A 20,286-nucleotide genomic window follows, 5' to 3' on the forward strand; every position below is an offset into this window, starting at 1 on the left:
ATCAGTCCTGTTCCCTAGGGAAGGAGCTAGATACTTCCTCATAGGCGGCCTAGAGGAGAGTGTGCATTCTGTGCCTGAGTTCACTTGGGGCTTGGCTCTGCTGATGCTCCTCACTAGTTCGCTCAATATTTCAGGGGCTATTAAAAAAAAAAATCAGTAGTTACAGTTTTATGTACATTGGGAAGTACAAATGGCAAATATTGTTTATTTTTTATTTTTATCCATGATATAATATGAAATGAGTAATAATCCTTGTGGCATGCAGGTGTGGCAGAAGATTGTGCAGGTGCTATGTGTGCAACTGGATTTTGGAAAATACCGCTGCCTATCAGGCGCTATTCGATTTGTAGGTTTCTCTCTTTGTTTTATCCACTTGTCTTTTAGCCAGACTCTCCCCTCCACCTACTGCTGAAAAATAGCAATGGTGAGTTAAAGTAGTTAGTCTAATTATGGTATGAGAATGGGTGGGTGGACAGAAATTTGTTTGATTTCTGTCAGCCTCTACTGTCCAGCAAGGCCTTCCTGTTTTAGCACTCTATTTGAGAGGTTCCCACTGTGTACAAGATGGAAATGTGAAGGAATGCTTTCAGCTTTTGGCTTCTGTGATTCTTGTAATTACCAGGAAAAGAGGGTCTAGTTTATGAATGTTGTTTCTGAAGCTCACTATCGACATTATACTTGGCTCTGATCTGTGGGCGGACATTTTCCATGGCGTTTCCCCATTCCCAAGAGTTCCATGGAGATCATATTTGCGGGAAGCAAATCTATAAAGTAATTAGCGGATGAGTAGATGGACCTACCTATGGTGACCACCCAGGCTCTCAGCCTAATAGCTTGTCTTTGTGGCTGGTGACTCCTGCCAGAGATCTGTGGGGAGAGTTAGCATGGCTAATGGTGGCTGAGACTAGTGAGAAAATAAATTATATTTGCGTGTACCCTAATTCTAAAGAGGAAGATGTAGATTTAATGTAGCTGTTTGCCTTTTGACTAAAGAGGTTCACGGAGGCTGTGCAAAGGATTTAAATTTCTGACAATGGTGGAAGTAGTTCTAGGATATAGCAGTTGACCATTTTTAGATTGAAGGTATGTGAGGGACATTAGTTATTTGAAGCAATCATGAAGTCATCTCTTCTTTCCTTTGCAGTTTTCAGTAATCTGAGTGGGTCAAATAATCACCCTGAACCAGACTGGAGAGGTGAGGGGGTCGCTTACTGTCTCACCCTTTCCTGTGTCACTCATTGGGAGCTTTCCTCCATTTGAGAGGAGTGTTTTAAAGTTCAGATGGATTTCTTACTGTCAGCAGAACCAGTGGCAACTTCAAGAGGCTTCAAGGACGTGGGCAGAGACCCTTGCCCCAGAGTTCCTCTTTGGACAACTTGAAGTGACCATTTTCTTTCTTTTAAAGCTCTTGGTATCTATTTTGGCATCTAATTTTATCTTCAGATCCCTAGGCTGGTGGGTTAAAGGGAAATGTAGTGTGTAGCTTGGAGGAGGTGAAAGAAAAAGTGTCCGGGGACCTGAGCCACTGTGCTACAAGTCCTTGCCTAGGCCAGCAACAGGCAGCAAGCATTCCAGAGATGGAAATGCCCCTGTGAAAAAAGACTCATTTTATCTTCTTCATGGACTTTCCTAAAGCCAAGTCAGAGCCTAACACACTATGTGAAGTGCTTTTTCTTTACTTGACAAAAAGGCTTAACAGAAGCCTTGAGGTGTACTAGTGAGAACCTCCATGATCATGAACTCTGAATGCAAATGCACTAGGCATTTGTTTCTACCCTTAATTGAATACCTAGGCACAATGATGCTTTTGGACATCTTGCATTTCCTCTGCACCTGGCCCAGAAGCAGTCTTGGATGACTTCCCTTGTCTTCTTCCACACATAATTTCTTCTTCCTGTCTTCCTCCTCGTAGCCATTCTACCTGTCCTTATTCTTATTCCTCAGGAAATGCCACTAAAACAAACCATCTGCCAACAAGCTCCTAAATGCATTGCTTTCACTAAAAGAAGAGCAGTTTTTGTGATTGAATTTCTACATATGCTTTCATTTGGGGTGGAAATTTCAACTTCTGGGGGCACTGCAAATAAATATAAAATAGAAATTTCTGCTATTGGTCCTGTTAAAGAGTACATAAACATTTATTTCCCTGGTGGATAAAGTCAAGCATCAAAAAGGATAATAAATACAATAAGGCTCATTTCCTTTTTGTACCCATCCACCCAGTATGTATCAGCTGGTATACCTTACATGTGAAAACAGATAAGATATTTCACTGTGCTGGCAAACATCTCTTCACCACTGTGATTGCAATTCTGTTTCTATTCTTTAGCTAGCTTGGGCTAAATCGGGTGTTTGAGTGTTGTAACATCCCCAGGATTAAACCCCAGGGAATGAATACAAAACCGTATTCTGTTGTACTTTCCAGTACATTCTTCCTTCCAGAGAAGCAAATTTGCTTTTTCTTTCCTTCCTCTAGTGCCTTTATGGGAATATTCTTAAGACCTAGAATTTCTTCTTATTCTCCTTCAAGCCAGACTTTACCAGATTCTTCTTCCAGACTCTACCTTAGACTTGATGTTCTTTTTGCATCAGTTCTTACTTCTAGTAAAGTGCACTGACCATTTGTTACGTGTGTTGTGTTGGTTTCTTTCATGTGTCTTTGTATTGTACCTATACAGAGGCTGGCTGGTTGTTAAAAATACAGAAATAGGAGTCAGAAACTTTGAAAGGCTTTATAAGTGTGACCTTGGCTACAGTGTCCCCCATCTGTGAGTTGGAGAATAATCTCTTTCAGCCAATTGCACTCATTTAGTCAAGTATCAAATTATGTTATTATGTGTTTAGTAATCTGTATCTCATAATGAATTATATGTTTATGGCTTCCCTGAAGTCAGGGACAGTTTCTTATGTAGCAAATCTGTATCATATGTACATTTAGCATGTATAAATTTGATTTTCCTGTAGTATTCCCTCTGAAGCTGTGCCTTGACTTCATTGTTTAGTGAGGGAAACCTATACCTGAAATGTTAACAGAAACAAAAGAAATTATTTTTTGGCTTTTAAGCTTCTAACAACTTAGATCCTACTAGTTTAGTGATTTTATAGGAATTTTCACAGGTAATTTTGACCATATGTAATTTTTGAATGCTGAATTTACAACCAAACCACAGTACATGTACATAGTTCCAATTATTTAGGTCAGTGCTGAGTGGATGCTCAAGAAATATTGAGTAGCATATAATACAGCAGGAAGTTATAAGATTGACCCACAAGTAATAGCATTTCCCATTCAGGAAATAGATCACTCCTAAGGAGATAATCTATTTTTATATGCATGTAGATGTCTAACTTCTGTTTGATTTGAAGGAATTTCTAAAACCCATTCTTTATTAGCCCTGGAATAAAATATTAAATTCAGTATTCATGAGATCATTTAGGGCATAGGCAATGTTTTGTCAGAGTTTCAGTTGCTCTCTTACATTTGGCCATTTATGGAAACGCACACATACACTCTGGGGAAAAGTCTAATGTTGCTCAGATAATAATTTTAAAAACCTCAAATTGTCCTATAGAAGGATTTTTTTCCTCTCATGGCTTCTGTCTCTGATAATAAACAACCATACATTTCTTATTTGTTTACCCAGATAAAAAAATCCTATAGTCCTTCTGTAAATCAGAAAAGAGTGACTTTTTTTTAAAGTACACTTTGAAGAACTGACACATCCTTATCACACCATCTGGGAGCTGAGGATGGTGGAGTCAGAACTTGAGAGCAAAGCCATGTGAGGGTGCTGAGAAGAGGAGGCACCCCGGGGAAACAGTCTCTGAATACCTTGCCTCTGAAGGAGATATTAAAAGGGGTCAGAAAAGCCTATACGGTGTTGAAGACCCCTTTGAGATTTGGGCCCTGAAGAGAATTTTTAAAATCCTAGTCTTAAAATCTGTCATGGCAGCAAATTACCTTAAAGACATGTTGAAAGGAACTGAGAGATGTAGGGAAGTAGGTATTTATTTTGTTTTTCCAGCTATGTTTCTGACTATAGTTAATTCAAAGATCTTAAGAAGTTCCTATCGTCTTCCCACTTCTAAGGAGATAATCTATTTCTATATGCATGTAGATGTCTAACTTATACATTTTTCATAAATGCACATTCATCTATCATCTATCTGTCAGCCAGACTGAAACTTGTAAATAGTTCACTGTGACTTTATGGCCAGATAAGGTTAGTGGTAGAGGATACTTTGTGTCTGGCCTTGATTAATATGGACTTGGGGCACCCTCCTGGAAGGGGATGGTTTGTGCAGGCAGGGCAGTAAGGTTCATTTGAAGAAGATTGAATCATCATGGCCTTCTTGAGCAGTACTAGATCATAAAACTGTGTAAGTAGGAAGTGGCCAAATCAAGGAGCATTTTACAGGCTGTACTGTGAAGTTTGTATTTTATCTTGAGAGCGTTAGAGTGCTCTTGCAAATGTTTTAACAGGGCAGTGATGCCATTATAGTAATATTTTAAAAGATTTAATTTCTGCTTTCATTTCTATGTTTATGTATAACGAACATGGTTGTTTACCAATTCAGGTGACTAAATTATCCCAAGAAGGGATAATTCAAAATTCCCCATAAACTACTTACACTTATTTAGCCTTCTTGACCCACTTGATTGTACTCCTATATATCCTGTCTTCTTTTAAAAATATTTAATCTGTCCCTGAAACACTGTGATAAACATAGGAAATATGACCTGTTAATTTTATCTTTCTTCCTCTGATACTCTCTCCTTAAACATTTAGTGATTAGAGCTGGTTATTCCCACTGTGAAAGAAAATGAGTTAACATTGACGACGACGAGTAGAAATAAAATTTTCTGTCTTCATTTTATCAAGTTTATCCTAAAATCATGCGGCTTAGCTTCCTTTCCAGAATGTCAGTTCTCTGTGTTTTTAAAAAAATGAATAATTTCTACATGATTGGAAATGAAATTATATATTAAGAAATACTGATAATGAATGGGAGATGATTGAAGACAGTGTTCAAAAAATAAAACATATGGACTAGGTTCATAAATGTAGCTTGTTTCCTGATATTTAGAATTCATATATCCAAAAGAGTTAAATTGTATATTGAAAGCATAAAATTTTTGGAAATATCATAATTTAGGAAGAAACAATCAATTTCTTCATCTGATTTGTAAAGTTTGGTATGTTTCAACAAAGGTTGATGACTTTTTGTTTGTAAAGTATTGTTGGGTAGATGTGTAAAATGTGACATTGACAGTAAACACCAAGAATGTTTGGTTTGGATAGATTTTTTTTGAAAGTATGACCATAGAGCTGACCTGAGATTGAGTTGATTTAGTAATATGAGTTGCTATTATTTTTATTACTAAGAAATGTCTGTTTAGTTTACACATAGTTATAGCATATTTGTGTACTGTATATTGTGATATATTCTTATGATGTACATCCTGATATATGTTGATGGTTTTCCTTGTTGCATCTATGACAAGGAAATAGGTCAGAATATGGGCAAACTCATGACTATTCAATTTTACTCAAGGGTAGTAAAATTGAGGTCTGAAAGGCATGCTATTTATGTTCATGACTCGTAGATTTGCATAGACAGACACTGCAAAGCTAAGTTGTTGGTCAACGATAAGTGATTTATGCCCATAGTCCTTCTAGAGGGGCTTCATGATGATAGGGTTTGGAAAGGCTTTGATTCCTGTGTACCCTTTTTAGACTTGACTCTACTCCTTTTCCATCATTTTGTGAATAATCCAGATTGTGTGGGCTGGTTCTCAATGGCATGAACCCAGAATTCATAGAAAGGGCTACACTCGAGAGTCAGGATTGTTTACCTTCATGTGTGTTCTGTGTAGTTTAGTACCTAGCTGTCACATTTCACTTCGTTCACAAAGGAAGACTTCTTTTCTCCTCAGGGCCACTTGGTCATGGAATCATATCATGGATCGAGTCCAACGTGCTTTCCTTTTGTTGACCATGCTCCATCTGTCATGTGAATATAATCTTAATAAATGATAATGTGACTGCAACATTTCAAACCAGACATTCAATTAATAATGTTTTAGTAAGACCCTATTATATATCTAGGGCACAACTCTGGGACTTACTGGGGATCTTTTATTTCTTTATTAATACTCAGCCATGAAAAGAAGAGAATTTTAAATGGTTTAAAAAGAGCAAAAATAATGTAAATTAGAAGTACTTTAGAAAAGGAAAACAATATTTGTGATGTAAGGAATTTAGAACCTGGTGCTGGCTTCTATAGAATTTTCCGTTTAGTTAAGGGAAGATGAAGGAGTAATTAAACTAACAAAAAAGTCCTGATGTATTGATGGGCCAAAATGATTGGCACATGAGTGGTCTGAGAGTAGGTCTGTTTTATTTATATATATATATATTTTTTTGCAGTGCTGGGTATCAAACCCAGAACTCACACATTGCCAGGTGTGTGATTTACCATTGAGCTACCCATACCCAGTCCCAGAAACTCTGTTTTCAACTAGGGTGGTCTTCAAACTCAGTAACTGCTTTAAAATTCAGTATGGAAAATAATCTTTTAATTCTCAGTCTAAGATTACAAAACATGAATATATTTTTCTTTTAATTTGTAAAAAGTTTTTAAGTTGATCCATAATATAAATATATTCAAAAATACTGTGTACTAATTAACTTTTTTAGAAAATACTCTAGATGACTACCACTATTTTTCCAAAAAAGGTATCATATGCCTTCGTTTTAGAAGTTTGTATTTTAATTTAGACAAAACTTCGATCAAATTTTATATTAGCTAATTTCTATGCTTATGTTCATTTTTCAGCTTGAGATAGTAATGTTTAATATACATTTTAACAATTGCTCAGTTTTTATATTTTTTTGTAATTTATTGCAGTATGCATCTATCAAGTTGCTGTGTGAAATTTTTAGATAAGTACTCTTGATTGGGTTATTTTGTTAATCAGTATGATTACTATAGTTGAGTGATAATTTACTTAGCTTTAACAGTCAAAAAGGAACAGTGAGATTGTAAGTAACCATCTTAACTATGGTATAGCTTTATTTTTATTAAAAAATAATTTAAATCACTGCCCAGCCTTTTTTTTATCAGCTATTCGTAAATAATTGTGATGAAGGAGAAGTAATCAAGTATGATTGCACCCTCTCTTTCCAGGAATATTAGAATCAAATATAATTATCTGTGTCCTCATTGAACTTCATATAAATTAATAAGATATTAGCAGTTTAATGTATACAGTTAGCTCTTTATATCCATGGGTTCTGCATCTTTGGATTCAACCATCTGCAGATTGAAAATATTCAGGAAAAATTTTCATCTGTACTAAAAATGTACAGACCTTTTACCCTTGTCATTATTCCCTAATCAACTCAGCATAACAATTTTTTATGTAATAGTTACATTTTAAGTATTATAATTAATCTAGAGATAATTTAAAGTATACAGGAAGGATGTACCTAAGTTATATGCAGATATTTGAGTATATGTGGATTTTGGCATCCAAGGTGGGTCCTGGAATCAATTCCTCCCCAATAGTGAGGGATGACTGCATATTCCTCTGGAATAGTAGGCTTTCCTAGAGTTGAGATTGTATTCTTCATCATCATTTTAATCTCAACACCTGAAATAGTACCCAGCACAGAGTATTCTTTAGCAACCCTTGACTGAATGAATGAAATAAGAAGTATTTCTAAAGCTAATTTCTAACCAACCTCATCTAACCCTTTATCACTTTTAAGCATTTATCTTAGAATACAAGATATTATTAAAGGTGATTTAATTTCCTTTCTTATGGATGGAAGAGAGCTGAGATCGAGATGCAGAATTGACTTGCCAAATGACACAGAGCCAGTGTCTGGTGGAGCTGGGCATCTTGTTCCCACCTCACTCCTGCCACTCTCTGTGGACCACTCGGCCATCTCTTCAACAGTTAAATGTGTTATGTGGTTGGCCATGCTGCTTTTCCAGGTTCTGTTCTGAGGACTTTGGTCCTTGGTATTTATAGTGTTAGCTGGGTTATCCAGAACAACACTTTATAAACAAGGCTGACATCTAGGGTAGCCAGAAAGTTCCCAAAGTTTCAGGCTGCAGATATAATGCAAATAGCTTTCTTACTATATAAGTTTAGCAAGTTCACAATAATGTGTAGGGGAGGATGAGAAAAGTAACCCTTTTATTTCCATGATATTATGGGTCACTTATTGTTTCTTAATGAATATTCTGAAAAAGTGTACACAAAGTGTATGTATTTTGAACTGATATTTTGAACTTATATTATACCATCTCTTTTTTTTGGGGGGGGGGGCTGGGCACTAGGGATTGAACCCAGGGCCTGTGCATGCTAAACACAAGTTCTACCACTGAGTTAAATTGACCCTTAACTTGATGGTTGGCCTCAAGTAGCCTTCCAGGTAGAAAGAGTGGAGTGAGCTATTTGTTAAGAGAAGTACATTAATAGTTTACTGACAAATGTAGAGATGTCCTAGGATTAAATAAATTTGACTTTGTTTGCAACTTAGAGTAAAAACGAATTTATTTTCTTTTGTTAGAAAAAAGCTGAACAATGAGGTCGTAGGGCATGATTCTGAGTTCCAGAAAGGGCACTCTCAAAATGCCTTAGAGTAGAGTCTATTTACAAAGGGGCTGGCTCCACCAAAGGTATAGGCTTAGGAACCAGCTGGGAGATGTGGGGATCTGGTAGTAGTATTTTGCCTCTCCTGTGCCGGAAAGGAGAATGTGAAACACACTTGGAAAATAATTTATTAGTTTCTTGTTGTTACTATAAGAAGTTACCACAAACTTGGCAGTTTAAAGCAACATGGGACTTCTGGAAGTAGTAAGTGTGAACTGGGTCATAACAGGCCAAACTGAAGTTGTCAGCAGGGTTCTGTGCTCCTTTCTGGAGGCTCTGGGAGAGAACCCAAACACTGAAATAAGTAAAACACAGTAGATCTGATTACCTAGATGACCACTAAGTGATTGTTAGTTGGTTAATGTATGTAGTATGCATACACTGGCATGATGCATGTGTCCCAGGCAGGACAGAGTGAGACAGTATGAGGTTTCATTATGAGACTTGGAACAATGGGCAACTTAAAACTTGTGAATTATTTATTTCTCAAATTTTTTATTTAATATATTTGGACTGTAGTTTACTGTAGGTAACTAAAACCATAGAAGTGAAGCAGCAGATAAGAAGGAACTACTCTTAAATGTTCTGCCTTCCAATCTTCTGCCAAGGTTTTTATACCAATGAATGGAGCTGAGAAGGCACAGGGACAGCATTGATGCTATATAGTCCATAGAGGGATCACATGGAGGAGGGAGAAGAGGGGACCAGGAGCACACTGAAGTTATTCCACACAAGAACAAACTGTAGGCATTTTGGCTTTTTTAAATGTTTTTTGTTTTTGAGTTGCAAACTTCTGGGCCCAAACAATCCTCCCACCCTCAGCCTCACAAGTGCTGGGACTGCTGGTACACACCACCATGCCTGGTGTCTTTCCAGGTCTTGTTTCCCAAAAGATCACTGATCTCAGAATGGTTTTCTAGTTGGTCATTGTTAATAAGATTCCTATCATTGAGCCAAATAGAAGAAGCCATATTATTGTTTTGCATTTCAACTTGTTTCTCTTTTTTTGTTTTCAAGTATTTAGTAATTATTCCTTAAGTGAGCCCACCTTTTGTTGCATTCATGCTGTTAAGAGAAGATACATGTGTATTCACAGAGACCTGGAATTTTTCTGTTGCCCCATGCTTCCCACTGTCAATGACATTACTTGGTGAGGCCTCCAGAGGCCTCTCAAGGTGTTTTCTCTTCCTGTATTGACAGTCTAGAAACATTATAGCACAGTGTTCCTGAATGGGAGCACTGTAATATTTGGGAGAGGACAAATCTTCCTTGAGTGGGTACTGCCCATTCTGTTGCAGGATATTTAAAATTCTTGGTCCTCAACTATTCAGTGTCAGTAGTACTCCATTGTCATTGCAGTAAAGAAAATACCTTTGGGAGCTGGTGGTGGTGATCATCCTTCATTGACAATTCCAGCAGTGAGGTGGGTAATTTTAAGAACCAGACTAACCTTCCCAATCTCGGATAAATTAGTGTCTCCCAAACTTGGTTTTCTCATCTATAAATCAAGGATAATAATGGTATCTGCTTCTTCAGGTTGCAGGAAAGCATACCAGGTATATTTCTGGAGCATTGTCTGGTGGGGAAATCATTCAGAATTCTGGACTGCCTGAGCCCCAGCATTGAGAGCACATGGAAACCAGATACTGGTGAAGCTGCCTTTACTGGCTAATTGCACACCAACCCTGTCTGACCCCATGTGTACTCCACCAGGGCTGTGCTTCTGAGAAATCTAGATTTTGCACTATGGGAGCCTTGATAGGAGATCTCAGCCTAAGAATATTTTATGACTTTTGTTACATGGGCAAGAATATAAAGTTAGCCTCCTTTGAAAAATTTTGCATGAAACCACACTTAATCCTTTTTTAACCTTCCTCCCTTTATAAAGCATAAATTACAGATGTCTTTGCATTTATTTAGGGATTTTTTTTCTCAAAAAGTTAAATGTTTTTACCACTACTTTCTTCACTAAATCCAGCATAAAAAGTATAATTTTGCTAACTTACAAGTGGCTTGCTGAGACCAAGTGTGCTTTCCTTTTTAAGCTCACAATAGCTGCAAGATAGGTTCAGCCTACATAGCTAGCCTTAGACTTCTACATAGCTGGCCTTAGACTTCATTGCATTCTATCTGGAAGGTGCTAGTGTAAAGGTACTTAATATAATATATATATATATATTTAAATCTTGGTTTCCATTTAAAAAGTGCTGTTCTACATTCTATCCATATCTACAAATGAATATACAAATGGAGTTAATTTTCTTGACCTTTAGATTTTTGTTTTAGTCAGCTTTTCACTGTTGTGACTAAATAACCTGATCAGAACAGTTTTGGGGAAGGAAAAGTTTATTTAAGCGCTCACAGTTTTAAGAGTTCTTAGTCCATAGAAAGAAAGCCTGCTCCATTCCTCGGGACTCAAGAAGCTAAACATTCCAGCTGAAGAGTGTGGCAGAGGGAAGCAGCTTATGTGGTGATCAGAAAGCAGAGAGGTAGAAGAGTCAGATACAAATATATACCCAAAGCCACACCCCAATTCCCACCTCCTCCACCCTACCACTTGAGTTACCACTCAGTTAATGACTATCAGGGGATTACTTCACTGATTTTGTTAAGACTCTTATAACCCAAACATATCTCCTCTGAAATTTCTTTGCTTTGTCTCACACATGAGCTTTTGTGGGTTTTTTTTTTTGGGGGGGGTACCACATCTAAACCATAACAATCTTCTTATAACTGTGAGTCTTAAAGTCACCAGGGTTTAGAGTTGATGTCTTTAAGTTAAAATACCACCAATGTTGGTTTTTTTTTTTTAATATTTTTGGCAGGACATGGACATAATAACTTTATTTATTTTTATGTGGTGCTGAGGATCAAACCCAGTGTTTTCCATGTGCTAAACAAGTGTTCTGCCAGAGCCACAACCCCAGCCCCCACAACTATATTTTTCCTTTAAAGATTCACACGAACAGAGGTGAATTAAAAAAAAAAAAATACTGGTTTCAAGTTTTGTAGAAATGACTGATCTAACTGGATACATTTTTTAAATTATTGATTCTTTTTTAGTTATTCATGACAGTAGAATCCACTGTGATATAATTTTATAAGCATGGAATATATCTTATTCTAATTAGAATCCCATTCTTATGGACGTACATGATGGTGAGATTCACTCTGTTGTATTCATATATGTACATAGGAGAATTGTGTCAGATTCATTCTACTGTGGATATGCTTTTTATTATACACTGTGTATCTAAACAGATAAATGGGTCAAAGTGTGGGATTGCTTTCATGAAATTATTAAATATACCATTTTTTCATGCTTCCCCTCTTCTGTAGGTATAGCAAAACAATCCACTAAGAGAATGAATAGAATAACTCTTCTTATTGTACTGTAAGGACGTACATTTATTAGCTTTAATTTCTGAATGTGTGAAGGGTCATAGTCATGTTATAGAATAGTAATAAGAAAGGACTATGTACAAAGGGACTTGGGAAAACTGGGAGTTAGCATTAGAGCAGCTATTGGTGCTCACACAAGTGATGTCAGCATGGGGGACCATTTGGGTAGGAGCAGCCAGGACTCTGCTACTATGATGTATAAAGGGCAAAATAGTCAAAGAAATGGGTATCAACAGCCAATGTGGTGTGGGGATAGTAAGGTACTAACAGAAATGGGGAAATCTGGAAGAGGTCAAGGGAAGGAGTGAACTAACATAAGATGCCCACAGGCTCCTACAAAGCAATTTCAGGCGTTTTGGGGGTGGGTGAGGGCTGGAGAAGCAGGTGATTGTACAGCTCAGAGAATAGCCTCTGTGGTGAAAGCAGTTGGTGTGGAGAGAAAACATGTGGCTGGAGAGTGATCACACACAGGGGTCAGTTAAGAGCAGGGAAAGCAGAAGGGGAGAAAGGAGGCGTGGCTGCAGGACCTGGTGGGAACAAGGCAGTAGTTCCAAGAAGAAAGTGACTTCCATGTCAGACACTATGGAGAAGGATCAAGACTGAGGAGAGGCAGTAGGGTGGTGTGCAGAGACCCCTAAATGGTCTGTATTGGTGCACTGAGAACAGATGGAGAGAGGGCAAAGAGAGAATAGTGAAGTGAAGACAGTCTCTGCTTTGGTGGTGAAATGAAGATATTAGTGATCACTACAAAATTAGCCCAATTTGGGGTAATTTTCAGGAGTAGAGATCCCTCCTTTCCTGATTTTCTCACTGCTGTCGATGTAAAAACATTGATCTCCAACTGGGTCTGGTTGTGTTTTACGTGGAAGAGCTTGCCCAGGTTGCATGATGGTAGCCATGTCTCTGAACTGAGGCCCAGTAGTAGAAGTGAAACACAATCCATACTACTGCTGGGTCGGGAGACTCAATGCCATGACTGGGCCAGAGCTGATAGCCATTCCTTCCCTTAGACTCCTGCATCCACCCTCCTGTGCTACTTGGCAAGGTTGGGGTAAGCAGAGAGCACAACTGTGGAAAGCAGAAAGGGTAGATTCAAAGGCAGGTTTGTAATGGAAATGCTTCAGTAACTTTCCTACTTGGTACTTGCTCTCATCCATGGGCTCTTTGTAAATCAGGTCCTGGAACAAACAGAGCTGACAGCTCTGTTTAAAAAAGCTTTTGGGGAGTTTGTAAGGAAATAAAAAGAAGCCTAATGCTATGTGAAACATGTAACCACATTTCAAAACTAGAAGGGAAAAAAGCCTTTATTGCCTTCTCATCATGCTTTGTCTATAAATTATTTTTTTCATTAAGTTAAACAGAAGAAAAGAAAATGGCCTTTTAAAGAGTAGAAAGGTTTTCCTTTTATTTAACAGGCATTAGCACGCAGGGCAGGAATTTAGGTAGATACTTCCTTCTCTTCTTTCCTTCTAGGCAGAATTCCTTTTAGGTTGAAATACAGTGTGTAATACTGTGCATGATCTGCATGCCTGCAGGTTGAACAAAGATCTAGGTAAGAAGTGTAATTTTCTTAAAAATGGCAATTCTGTAATCTCACAGAGCTAAGACAAGAAGGTCCAGTTCTAGATGCCTGTTGAAAGTGATGGGATTTCACAATGGAGCATTCCATGTCTGGTAAAGAAAGGGGCCTGAGGTAACGAGATGCTCATGCCATGCAGATTGGCATGTTAGGGTTTTTATCCACTTGATCTCTGATGGGTCTGATTATTTCTGCCCTGCCTTGCCTAGAGTGCCCTGCTTTCCCATGGCATTAGATAGGTGGTAGTGGCATAACATCACCAAGGTTAGCTCTGATTTTCACAAGGAGCGAGGAGGCAAGGGCTTAGTGACAGAGGGAATTTGGAAGAGACATGGGTGCAGCACTAACACCTCTGATTCCACAGGCAATTTCTATTCTCTTCACAAAACTTCTTTTCAACTACACAAAGAAATATTTAAAAGAATGGCTGATATGATGTCATGTTTAAGTAATTCTTTTATTTATTTCATGTTATTGTTTTTGCAAGGTTAAACAGTGAGGAAGAAACAAAGGCTTAATTGATACACAGCCTAATTATTCCTGGAGTAATTTTTAATTGCCTGCTGAGCAGACCCATTTAGAAATTACTCAGATTATATATCATAAAACACTTTTAAAATAATTACATTAAAAAATCTCCTTAAATTGGAAAGGTAGTCACTCCTATCCTTTCACTTCTACTGTAGTCATGTTGAAAGAGTTCAGTATGTGTCTCCAAAGTCTAGGGTAAAGCCCAGTCCCCTTAAGAAGTTCTTTGTCAGAAAATAATCTTTTAGATGTTACCTGCTGCCAGTTGTAACTTATTATGTATGAAATACTGATATAATTCACCTATTCAAAAAAAATCATTTTCCAGTTTGTTAAAAGATTGAGCTAATCTACTTAATTGCTTACTAGTAGTAATATACCCCCCAACAATCTTTCTTCATATAAGTATATATATCATATGTATAATATATATATCTCCCAATTCGTTTATGCAACACATCAGTCATTCGCATGTGAAATGTTCATCTCCTTTTCTGAGGGCTACTGCAGTTGGCTTTCACAGGGACAAGCAGAGTCCTTTGTCACAAAATGGAGAATCTTCTAGACTTGGAGGATCACTCCAACATACCGTAGATCACAGTCTTTGGCCCACAGAAGTCAGAAAACAAAGCTGCTTGTGTAGGCCTGGGAATGCCTTTCTTTGAAAAGCTGTCATTGCCAATGCCAAAATAGAAGTGAAGTTTAGGTTACTTATCCATTCAACAAATATTTGATAGACCAAGTTCATGAACCAAAGCTAGTGCCAGGAATTAGTTGTACCCTGTGTTAGTTTTCTTTTGACTAGAAGAAAACTAGTTGTTCTTTTTGACTTGAAGTTTTATTGTATGTTTATGTTGACTAATGTATGTTTAAAATATAAGAACTAAATTAAGATGGTTTTCTGTATTTGATGAAAAATATTAAATATCTGTGGTTGCTTCTGATTGATTTACTTACATTGTAGTCCTCATATCATAGCCCAGCATGATGTAAAGCAAATGGAAAAGGACTTTTCTTTTGAGTTCATTTTATTGGATTTTATAGGTAGGTAGTGAAATTGAGTTCCACAGCGAAACTAAAACCTAGCTTCTTTGCTGTTAAATGTTTTAATAGGTGAGCATCATCAGCAATGGCATATCTTTTCTTGCTTTGACTAATCATGTTTGTTTCTGCATATTTATTTGTGGGATTTTTATTCCATGGTAAACATGTTCTATGTTTTCAAGTGGTATAGACCTCATTTCAAAGAGGTTAAAGAGGAAAAAACAAAGAAGAGATAATGAGCTCATTAACAGGTATAGCAAGCAAAATAAAAATGTAGACCTGTAAATTATTCCATTAGGTTTAACTTAAGGTGATCAGTTCTTATTTCTCATGAGACAGTCTGTGTTCATTAGCTTTGGCCTCTTTAGCAACCCTTTAAACACATTAATCTCTGGACTAAAAGTGGCTAAAAAAAGCAAACAAAACTGAGTACTTTTCTAGAAGCTCACTCCTTAGGCCCCAATACTATATAGTTATGGGTCTACATTTTAGAATAGACAGGGTATATGGATATAAAAATACACAGAATATAAGGGAGGTATATGACCCACATGAAATAATGGCTTTATATCTTTGGTTGCAGGATAAAAATCAAAAAGAGGTTCTTCTAATTTAGGTTCAAAAATAGTTTGAACCCATAACTCATTTTCTCCCTATAGCAATGGCTTGTCATTATCATGTCAACAGATTTCAGCACGATCTGTCCTCTTGCCTGCAGGCGCTCCAAAATTCATTTAGGTGGTTTATGTAACAGTGGAAAGATTCTTAGAAATAGGACAGGGTGGATATAAGATAATTGCTTTTTTTCTGATGAAATGGTGCCTTTGATTTTTTTGTAGTAATTTCACAAAGATCCTAAATTGAAATTTAATGGAATATTAGGACACACAGGAGTAGCTGTTTTCTGTACTATACCTAGTATGTCTGTATCTGTGACATATGGTTATGCATATCTTAGGTTTATTTTCCAAATTGCTAGTTGATCATGATCACTCAGGGCTTGGCCCCAAATCAAGAATCACTGTGATGCTGCTGATCAATTTGTACTTTCAGGAAGATTATGGAATTCTTAAAGAGAGTGGTTTCCTTGGTTTGCTTTCATGGCAAATGGTTTTTATCCTGATATTCACCAAAGTCAGTCTCTGAAAATTCTTCCAGGAATGTAAATAATAACAAACAACAACAATATACCACAAAGCATTTTGTGCTCCACTCTCTCAGTACTATTTATATGTGCTGTTTCATCTAGGCCCTATAAGTCCTTTTAAGATAATTATTGTCAGATGAGGAAGTAAGAATTTAGTAGTGTACTCAACAGCCACATGGTAACCTAACTCCAGCCAGATATGACTTTTGACTGCTGACACATTGTTTTTGGATTAAAAGACCCATGAAGAAAAGGGTGTATAGTGTACTTTTTTCCTTAATTTTCTTGTTTACCCTCTTCTCTCTCTCTTTTCCTTTTCTAAAATATCATCCCTTTTTATAGAAGGGGAAAATAAGATATTCTTTTCTTCATTTGTGATGTTTGAAGGTATGTTCTATAAGAGCTGCTATTTTGCACTGTGCCTTACCACTGATTGTCAGGGTATTCTTCAACCTTACTTTGTTTTCTTCTTGCTAAAATTAAGATGATGTGACCTCCATCCTGCCATCCATGTACTAATGAGGGATTGGTGTCAAGGTCTTTTAGCTCCTTAGAGAAAGTTTACTTGTAAATTCAAGGCCAGGAATATAATTGTAAATATAAAACTGTGAGATTTCCTCATTAGACATTGACTTCAAAAGGTGCTGTTTCAAAGGACACAAGTAGGAGAAAGAACACTGTGCAAGGAGTCACATTGCCCCCAAAGAGGATTAGGGATACTTCCAAGAGATAGTGTGTGTGCACTTGGGTGTAAATTTACATTGCCATGAAGGGCTAGGAGAGCCAGTTCTTTAAATGCTGTTGTGGGTGAAAGATCACACAGCTGGGGTGTGAAAGCAATAGCTACACACACCTTTTTCAGCAGGCCTGGGGCCCTGGGGTCTTGGTAAGCAGAGCAGGTTGGTTACAGGTTGCCATGGTTATTCTACACTATCACACCCCATCCCTTTCCTCCTTGTTTGGCTGAGGCACTTGTGCCTGGCACTCTGAGTGTCCAAAGACAGGACTGTCCTAACTGGGCACAGTAGTCAGGTGACATAGAAACACATGGAATCTGCAACAGTACAGGTAGGGCAGAATGGAGTGTTTTCTTCTCTGTGCTGCCTAAGGACTTGCGTACAGGCAAATCAACCCTACCCCCTGTGTTTTGAAATTTTGGCACTTTTCCCTCTTTCATGTTCTTTTTCATCAAGTGTAACTTCTTATTCTATGTCAGCAGTTGATCCCCATTACAAATAATCTGCAGCAAAAATCGTTTTCCATATCCTATTGACTTTGGCACCTGCTCGGTTTACTTAAGCACTTAGTTGTTAAGAACAAGAGTCTTTGCTGATTTTTACCCAGAGCTGGAGAGAAAAACTTTTAAGCCAAAAAAATAAAAAATAACCTTCCTGTGGAACAATATTTCGAAAGGGAGGTGCTGGCTCAGTTGGTAATGGGGTGTTCATTGCATGAGACTAGAAAATGATGGAGCTGAGAGAAAAGGGACCTTTGCAGCAAACGAAGTAAAGCAGGAACAATTAAAGTAAGCAGAGCAAATTTCCCACGATGTGTGGCTGCCAGCATTTGTAAAAACTAACCCTCAGAATGGGACTGTATAGTGAAGGGGTCCTCAAATTGAAACTGATAGGAGGGACAGGCAGGAACACAATTACTAGAGCAGAGATGTGCAACAAATGGTTGGAGGGAGAGAAGATCAAAAGCAGAACAATTAGAAGGGTGATGTTAAGACAGTCTCCACTGGTCCACTGAATTTGCATCTCTTTTCTGGGCCCTCTGTGAGCATAAGAATGACCTAAGAGCCCAAGTCTAACTGTGTTTGCTGATCTTGGCTCCCCATGCAAAACTACCCAGAACAGTGATAAAATGGCATGTATTAGAAGACTTAATCATAGAACATTTTAAATTCTATGGTAGGGAAGGAGGCAAATCTTACATGGTGGGTATCATGCTTTGAAGGAGCTTTAATCAATCCCCCACAGCTTTTGTTGAACACTGAGAGAAAACAGTGGTTTGTTTATTTATATTTTAATGTTGTACTGAGTATAGATCCCAGTGCCTCACATGTGCTAGGCAAGTGCTCTACCACTAAGCTAGAACCCCAGTGAGAAAACAGTGTTTTATCTAAAAACCTGGCTCCCAGTCTTTTCCTCTCAGATTTTAGGCCACTATACAAATTGGCTGGATTCTCCTCCCTCATCTTGGAAACAACCTTGTTTGGTAAAATAAGTATATATGTGTAAATTTATAAAGACAAGTTTGTATGGAAAGATGTGATATGAAATTCCACACACCTCTGAAGGTCAGGGAGAGAGTGACATCTTCTCTTTCTCTTCCACTAAACATATTTACAAGGCATCAAACACTTCATTAGGAGCTGAGAAGGGAGAAGGAAAAGTGGTGGTCCCTGTACCAAGGAACTTATGTACTCCATTTGAGATAGATGAGGGGGTGGAGGTGTGCCCCATATGCTGTTGGGAGTGAAGAGATGCAAAGTGATGGTGGGAGAAGGGGCCTGGAGAGGATCATTAAGGGCTTCAGAAGTGGGAGGCGTTTGAATTGGTTTGAGAAGGGCATGTGGCAGTTTTTACAGATGGGCATGCAAGGAAGAGAACCTGAGGACAAAGTGTGGAGGTCTGAACAGGCTTGCCAGGTTTGGGGAACTGAACTAAAGTCCAAATGGCTGCGATTAGAGAGCCAAGGAAGTGAGGAATGAGGAGACTGGAAAGTACTACAGGTTCCATTGAGAAACACTTTGTCTATGGATTGTGGGCAGCTGTGGGTGAGTTTTAGGCAGGTGACAGTGCCATTGACTTTATGCTCTCTAGAAATAATCCTGTAGCATGGGAGCATGAATTTAGGAGAGACCTTCCTTATTGCAAGAAGATAATTACAGAAGCTGTTGCTATAGCCCAAATAGAAAAGCGTGAGTTCTAGATTCAAGGACATGGAGAGGAGATGGAGAGAAGGGAATTAATGAGCGATAAAAGAGCGATTGGATAATAAGTGTTTACTAACCGGAAGTGGGGGATGCTGGAACTAAAAGTTTTAAGTTTTGGCAGAAGTGCATTGATGAATGAGGCACCATTGGCTCTGATGGAGTTGTAGAGTATGGCAGGCAGATGAGGGATATGTTAGGACCTGTTGGGATAGAAGGTGCCTGTGGCCATCAAATGTAATAGACATTTGGCAGTACTGGCCTGATATTTAGGTGAAAAGTAAGGTGCTGTTGATAGTTACAGAACAGGGAGAAAGCAGTATCAGCAAATCACAGTAAAATAGTTTTAGAGTGGTCAGTATCATCAAGAACTGCAGAGAAGGCAAGTGAGAAAAGAATTGATATGGGGCTATTGCATCTGATTAGGTGGAAATGGAAGATAAATTGTGACAGTAAAGGGCAGGAAATGGTAGAAAAGCCAGTGTGGTGCACCATTTCCATTCAGTTAATCTGGAAGAAGGGAAAGCGCTGGTAGGTAAGGGATCTGTGGAATCGGTGTTAAACCAAAAGTGCTCCACATGGCTATTAATTGAACTCCCAGCCCACCCCAATATCAAGGCTGTGATTGTGGCTTAGGAGAACTGGTACGTTAGGAAGTCTAAAGAATCTTTGCTAAAGACTATTCATATTTCTATTTTTTTAAGTAGTTTTAGGATGTTTGTTTTGAGTTTTGTGTTTTAATTCACCCATCCCTGCAGTGAGATATTATGTTCCTTTCTGGAAAACCCTTGGGAGTCATCAGTCATCCTCTTATACAGTTAAATAAGTGATGTCCTTTGCTGTCGGCTAGAGCAAGGGGGGTGGGGGGGTGCTATTCTGTGACTCAGAGTTCTCATTCACGGCGTGTTGAGCAATGCTCTTGGTACTCGTGCCTAATAAAGCATGCTGAGGATGTTGTCACTGAGCTTGAATTCTCCTCA

General features: G+C 38.1%; 1 protein-coding gene across 2 annotated transcripts in view; it reads left to right on the forward strand.

The window, feature by feature from the left end:
• The window catches only part of LOC113186547 (guanine nucleotide-binding protein G(q) subunit alpha), a 285,871-nt gene that overhangs the window by 144,084 nt on the left and 121,501 nt on the right, over positions 1-20,286 (forward strand). The gene's annotated exons all lie outside the window — the stretch shown is intronic.

The sequence above is a fragment of the Urocitellus parryii genome, chromosome 4 (genome assembly GCF_045843805.1).
Source record: "Urocitellus parryii isolate mUroPar1 chromosome 4, mUroPar1.hap1, whole genome shotgun sequence".
NCBI lineage: Eukaryota > Metazoa > Chordata > Mammalia > Rodentia > Sciuridae > Urocitellus > Urocitellus parryii.